Below are 6,854 nucleotides of genomic sequence, written 5' to 3' on the forward strand. Positions count from 1 at the left end.
GGGCTGGAGCCAGGTTTCCAAAGTCCATGGTTGGTGCTCTGGTCATTGAATGAGAGAAATGGACAAGGATTTCCAGGCAAGGGTATTCAGGCAGAAGGGCCCAGAGGCACAAGGGAGAGGAGCTGAGAAAAGTGGGCACCCATTCTCATTCTCATAGGACATGATGCACACACGTGCATGCGTGCACACACACACACACGCACACTCCCTGTTTCCTTCAAATTACATTTCTGCCTAAGTGTGAACAAGCACACATCAACTTATGCACACATCAGCTACACCAGGATTTAAGAGGACAGCTTTGACCTCTAGGCCCTTGCCCCCCATAGGAATCCAGCTCCAAATTCATTCAGCAGGATTACTATGATGATAGAAAAGCTTGTATTTGAGGCCGGGCATGGTAGCTCACACCCATAATCACAGCACTTTGGGAAGCTAAGGTAGGCAGATCACTTGAGGTCAGGAGTTCAAGACTAGCCTGGCTAAAATGGCAAAGCCCCATGTCTACTAAAAAATACAAAAATTAACTGGGCGTGGTGGTGCACGCCTGTAATCCCAGCTACTCAGGAGACTGAGGCAGGAAAATCACTTGAACTTGGGAGATGGAGGTTGCAGTGAGCTGAGATTGTGCCACTGCACTCCAGCCTGGGCGACAGAGCAAGACTCAGTCTCAAAAATAAAAATAAATAAGCTCACATTTGAGTTTGTCTGACTTTATGTCAGAAACTCACAGAGGAGGTAATAGTATAATAACACTATTCAGCCGAATAAATAAATGGAGCTTTATCATCCATGCAAAGTTATGCACATTGCCCCAGAGCTGATAGTTTCAGCCACACACAGGAGAATTATCAGCAAGACAAGGAATTTGTTCTAGGAGCAGTAAATTGTGGGGTGAGTTGTTCACTTCAGTTCATTGGTCTGGGCCTCCAAATGGACAAGACTCCACCATCGGGTGACCAGCCTGGATACACTATCACTGGGAGCTGTTACAAGCCCGGCTGATGTGAGCAGAAAAGGATTGCGTGTGATCTGCCAAGAGATACTGGACAGTGGCCTCCACTTTCTCTACGCAGGTCGGCCAGTCTCCTTATCGGCATAGTCAGGATAATAAAGCTTAGGTTTATTTGGATCCCTCAGAGGACACTTCCACGTGGGAACAACTGCAGCTGTCATCTTGGACTTTACTCCCAGCAGACTCAGTGGAGAGAGCGGGGAGCATTCTGGGGACCTCTGTAGAGTGGCTTCAGATCTGGATGGGCGAAGTTCAACTTCCTCCAGGATATTTCCTCCAGCTGGCTGCTGGATTTTGCAATGTCCTCCCTTCATATTCTCTAGAAATCTAGACCCCCTACTTTTTTTTCTTTTTTCTTTTTGAGATGGAGTCTCGCTGTGAGACTGATGGTGTTGCACCCTGCACGGCCTAACAGGGTCCCTCAATCCAACTGCCTGTCTCTGTGCCTCTCTTCGGCTTCACTCTTGGCTCTTCCTTGATGCTTTACTTATTCCCCAGGTCAAAGGCTGAATAGAGAGAAACTTGATTAGCCAAGTTTGTTCCTGAAAGGGGGGAGTTTAGAGTGCTGGCTACCTCGCAGGCTGGAGTGCAATGGCATGGTCTAGGCTCACTGCAACCTCCGCCTCCCAGGTTCAAGAAATTCTCCCTGTCTCAGCCACCTGAGTAGCTGGGGTTACAGGCGCCCACCACCACTCCTGGCTAATTTTTGTATTTTTAGTAGAGATGGGGTTTCGCCATGTTGGCCAGGCTGTTCTCTAACTCCTGACCTCACATGATCCTCCCTCCTTGGCCTCCCAAAGTGCTGGGATTATAGGCATAAGCCACCGAACCTGGCCTGGATTGTCCCTTTTTTTCCTTCCATTGTTTTTTGAGACACAGTCTCACACTTTTGCCCAGGCTGGAGTGCAGTGACGCGATCTCAGCTCACTGCTACCTCTCCCTCCCAGGTTCTAGCGATTCTCCTGCCTCAGCCTCTGGAGTAACTGGAATTACAAGCACGTGCCACCATACCTGGCTAATTTTGTACTTTTAGTGGAAACAGGGTTTCACCATGTTGGCCAGACTGATCTTGAACCCTGGACCTCAAGTGATCTACCAGCCTTGGCCTCCCAAAGTGATGGGATTACAGGCGTGAGCCACCACACCTGGCCTGGATTGTCCTTTAAACTGGTTTTAACACCTTGCCAATTTTCTTTTTCATGAGTTAAGTTAAATATAATCTTTTTTTTTGTTGAGATAGGTTCTCACTCTAGCGACCAGGCTACAGTGCAGTGGTGTGATCATAGATCACTGCAGCCTCGATTTCCAGGCTCAAGTGATTCTCCTACCTTGGCCTCCAGAGTAGTTGGGACTATAGGCATGGGCCACCAAACCTGGCTATTTTTTAAAAATTTTTTTGTAATGATGGGTTCCCACTATGTTGCCCAGGCTAGACTCCAACTCCTGGGCTTAAACGATCTTCCCACGTCGGCCTCCCAAAGTGCTGGGCTTTCAAGCATAAACCACTATGCCCAGCAAAATCTTATCATGTATTAACTTTTTAAAAGAAATCTACTCCTAGCCGGGCATGGTGGCTCACATCTGTAATCCCAGCACTTTGGGAGGCTGAGGTGGGTAAATCATTTGAGTTCAGGAGTTCATGACCAGCCTGGCCAACATGGTGAAACCCTATATCTACTAAAAAATACAAAAATTAGCCAGGCATGGTGGCCGGGGACTGTAATCCCAGCTACTCAGGAGGTTGAGGCAGGAGGATCACTTGAACACAGGAGGTGAAGGTTGCAGTGAGCCAAGATCGTGCCACTGCACTCCAGCCTGGGTCACAGAGTGAGACTCCATCTCAAAAAATACAAAAAAAAAAAAAAAAAATTAGCCAGGCATGGTGGTGCACATCTGCAATCCCAGCTACTCAGGAGGCTGAGGCAAGAGAATTGCTTGCACCGGGGAGAGAGTGGTGCAGTGAGCTGAGATGACGCCACTGTACTCCAGCCCAGGTGACAGAGCGAGACTCCATTTCAAAAAATAAAAATAAAAAAATTGCCCACTCCAGAGATGCTATGTCATACAGACTCCAAGATGCCCCCTGTGGCATTCCCCTGCTGGTACTCACTCTCCTGTGCCACCCTGGAGAGCAAAGACCAGGGTACTACATGCACCCTTTGCCCACAAAAATGATGGGGAAAAGCTTATTCCGACAGTGAACTGGTGCCATCTAGTGGCCCATTGTGTCCCTCAGCCACTCCACCACAGAAATGTGTCCTTCAAATGAAGTTTTTGTGAATAGTAATATTTGGGGCTTCTTTCTGGGCTAACTCTTGGTAATATCCAAGACAAGCTTTCCCATAATTTTGGTATCCCTTTTCTGAAATCCTCCCCCATGAGAGGCAGGTGTAATGGAGAGAGAGCAGGTGTCAGGTCCGCCTGACTCTATGCACAATGCATACACAACCACTTACTGGCTATAGGACCTTGACGAATTACCAAACATCCCTGAGCCCAGAGTTCATCCTTTGTAAAACATGGTAGTACAATCCTCTTTACAAAGTTCTTCTGGAGAATAGGTGTGAGGAACCATACACAGTGCTCAGCATACAAGTAGATGCTCGCTAAATAATTAGTTATATTCTCATGTCTTCCCCTTTATCATAGTTCCATCCTGTCTTCTCTCTGGGCTCCAGAATTGCTCTCCATTACCTAAAATATTCATTGACGCTAAGAAGCATGAGACTGAATGTATTCCTCTCCCCAGAAACACAAAGGATTCATGCCAGGAGGCCTGGGGTTCAGTCCTGCTCCAGCTGTGCCATTTACTGGGTTAACCTTTCTCATAACAAGAAAATTGGGTTATAAAGATTATTTGATTTAATGAACGCAAAAGTAACTCACATAAGCATTCAGGCTGGGTGCAGCGGCTCATGCCTATAATTCCAGCACTTTGGGAGGCCAAGGAGGGTAAGTCACTTGAAGTCAGGAGTTCGAAACCAGTCTGGCCAACATGGCGAAACCCTGTTTCTACTAAAAAAATACAAAAATTAGCCAGGCATGCTGGCACGCGCTTGTAATTCTAGCTACTCAGGAGGCTGAGGCACTAAAATCACTTGAAACTGGGAGGCAGAGGTTGCAATGAGCAGAGACTGTGCCACTGCACTCCAGCCTGGGAGATGGAGTGAGATTCTGTCTCAGAAAAAAAGCAGTCAATAAATATGAATATTCATTTCAGAAATAGATGCATTTTATAAGAGGAAAGATGGAAGGAGACAACTCTAACATAACTGGTCACTGGTGGAATTTTAGACATGAAGTCAGATATCCAGGCACGAATTTTATCTAATTGCATTCCGACTCTACACAGGCATGTTAATCCCAGTCTCATAGTCCCCTTCAAGTTTTTAGAAAAGTATTTGTCATGGAGTATGTAGAACAAATCAATTCTTTAATAATTGTTACTATAAAGGAGTTAGCATGCTGAAAATAAATGGAATTAACGCGTTGAAGAGGAGGATGGGGAAGTGGCTGATAGCACATATGAAACAATGCTCAGCCGGGTGTGGTAGCTCATGCCTGTAATCCCAGCACTTTGGGAGGCTGAGGTGGGCAGATCAAGAGGTCAGGAGGTCAGCCTGACCAAACATGGTGAAACCCCGTCTCTACTAAAAAATGCAAAAATTTGCCAGGCATGGTGGCACGCACCTATAATCCCAGCTACTCAAGAGGCTGAGGCAGGAGAATCACTTGAACCCGGGAGGCAGAGGTTGCAGTGAGCAGAGATCACACCATTACACTCCAGCCTGGGCAAGACAGTGAGACTCTGTCTCAAAAGAAAAAACAAAAACAAACAAACAAACAAACAAAAACAAAAAGACAAGGCTTACGCAGCTGAACCATCATTTATTGCCAGGGCATGGTGGTTACTCCTGATTCTAGCCATCATTCAGGATCCCAGCTGGAAACATTCACCAAGGGTAGTTCGAATGAAAAAAACCTAATAAAGGGACTCCCAATAGAGGCATAGATAGAGTTAAGGGAGTAAGCAAACAAAGACTGGTCACCTCCCCTTGGAAAGAGGAGGAAAGGAGGAGATGGAGCTACTAGAGCCCAGTGAGACCTGAAATCACGGAGGAGGACCACCATTGGGAGCGGGGATCACGGAGGAAACAGCTAGTGTCAGATTCTCCGTAGCAAGCAAGAGACAGCCTTGGACTTCGTGGATTTTTATCTGTAGAATTTTCCCTTGTGTGTATGATTGACTGTTTTTTAAACTTTATTTTATTTTTTTTAATTAACACATAGTAATTGTACATATTTATGGGGTACATAGTGATGTTTTGATTCACATGATGTATAGAGATCTGATAGATCAAGGTAATTCACATATTCATTATCTCAAATATTTATCATTTATTTGTGTTGGGAACATTCAGTATCCTTCTAGCTATTTGAAACAATATACTATTATTAACTATAGTCATCCTACAGTGGTAGAGAACATTAGACCTTATTCCTCTTATCTTGCTGTAATTTTGTATCCTTTAGCAAATCTCTCCCTATTCTTCCCTCTCCCTACCCTTCCAGCTTCTAGTATCCTCTGTTCTACTTCTTACTTCTATGAGATAAACTTTCTTTAGCTTCCACACATGAATGAGAACATGCAGGGTTTAATCTGATGTTCTGACTTTATTTATTTATTAATTTATGAGACAGAGTTTTGTTCTGGTTGCCCAGGCTGGAGTGCAGTGGTGCAATCTCGGCTCACTGCAAACTCTGCCTCCTGGGTCCTGCCTCAGCCTCCTGAGTAGCTGGAATTACAGGCGCCCACCACCACACCCAGCTAATTTTTGGTATTTTTAGTAGGGACAGGGTTTCTCCGTATTGGTCAGGCTGGTCTTGAACTCCAGACCTCAGGCGATCCACCCACCTTGGCCTCCCAAAGTGTTGGGATTACAAGCGCGAGCTACTGCACCAGACCTCTGGCTTATTTCACTTAACATAATGTCCTCCAGTTCCCTCCATCTTGCCTCAAATGACAGAATTTCGTTCATTTTTATGACTGAATATTGTGTATTTATATCACAATTTCTTTATACATTCATCTGTTGTTAAACACCTAGGTTGTTTCCATATTGCGAATATTCCTGCAATAAACATGAGGGTGCAGAGGTTTCTTCAATATACTGATTTCTTTCCTCTGGATAAATAACCAGTAGCAGTATTGCTAGTCATATGGTAGTTCTCTTTGTAGTTGTTTTGCTGTTGTTTGTTTTTTTTTTGTTTTTTTCTTGAGACGGAGTCTCACTCTGTCGCCCAGGCTGGAGTGCAGCGGCACGGTCTCAGCTTACTGCAACCTCCGCCTCCCGGGTTCAAGTGATTCTCCTACCTCAGCCTCCTGAGTAGCTGGGACTACAAGCATGCACCACCAAGTCCAGCTAATTTTTGTATTTTTAGTAGAGACGGGGTTTCACCATGTTGGCCAGGATGGTCTCGATCTCTTGACCTCATAATCCACCCACCTTGACCTCCCAAAATGCTGGGATTAACAGGCATGAGCCACCGCGCCTAGCCCTGTTTGTAGTTTTTAAAGGAACCTCCATATAGTTCTCCATAGTGGTCATACTAGTTTACATTCCCAGCAGCAGTGCATAAGAATTCCCTTTTCTCTGCATACTTGCTAGCATTTGTTAGCTTTTGTCTTTTTGATAATGGCAGTTCTAACTGGGAAAAAATGATACCTCATTGTGGTTTTAATTTGCATTTCCCTGATGATTAGTGATGTTGAGCATTTTTCATATATTTATTTGCCATCTGTACGTCTTCTTTTGTGAAATGTCTGTTCAGATCATTT

Source organism: Aotus nancymaae, unplaced genomic scaffold (assembly GCF_030222135.1).
Source record: "Aotus nancymaae isolate 86718 unplaced genomic scaffold, 86718_ANA_hifiasm-v0.15.2.pri h1tg000020l, whole genome shotgun sequence".
Taxonomy (NCBI): domain Eukaryota; kingdom Metazoa; phylum Chordata; class Mammalia; order Primates; family Aotidae; genus Aotus; species Aotus nancymaae.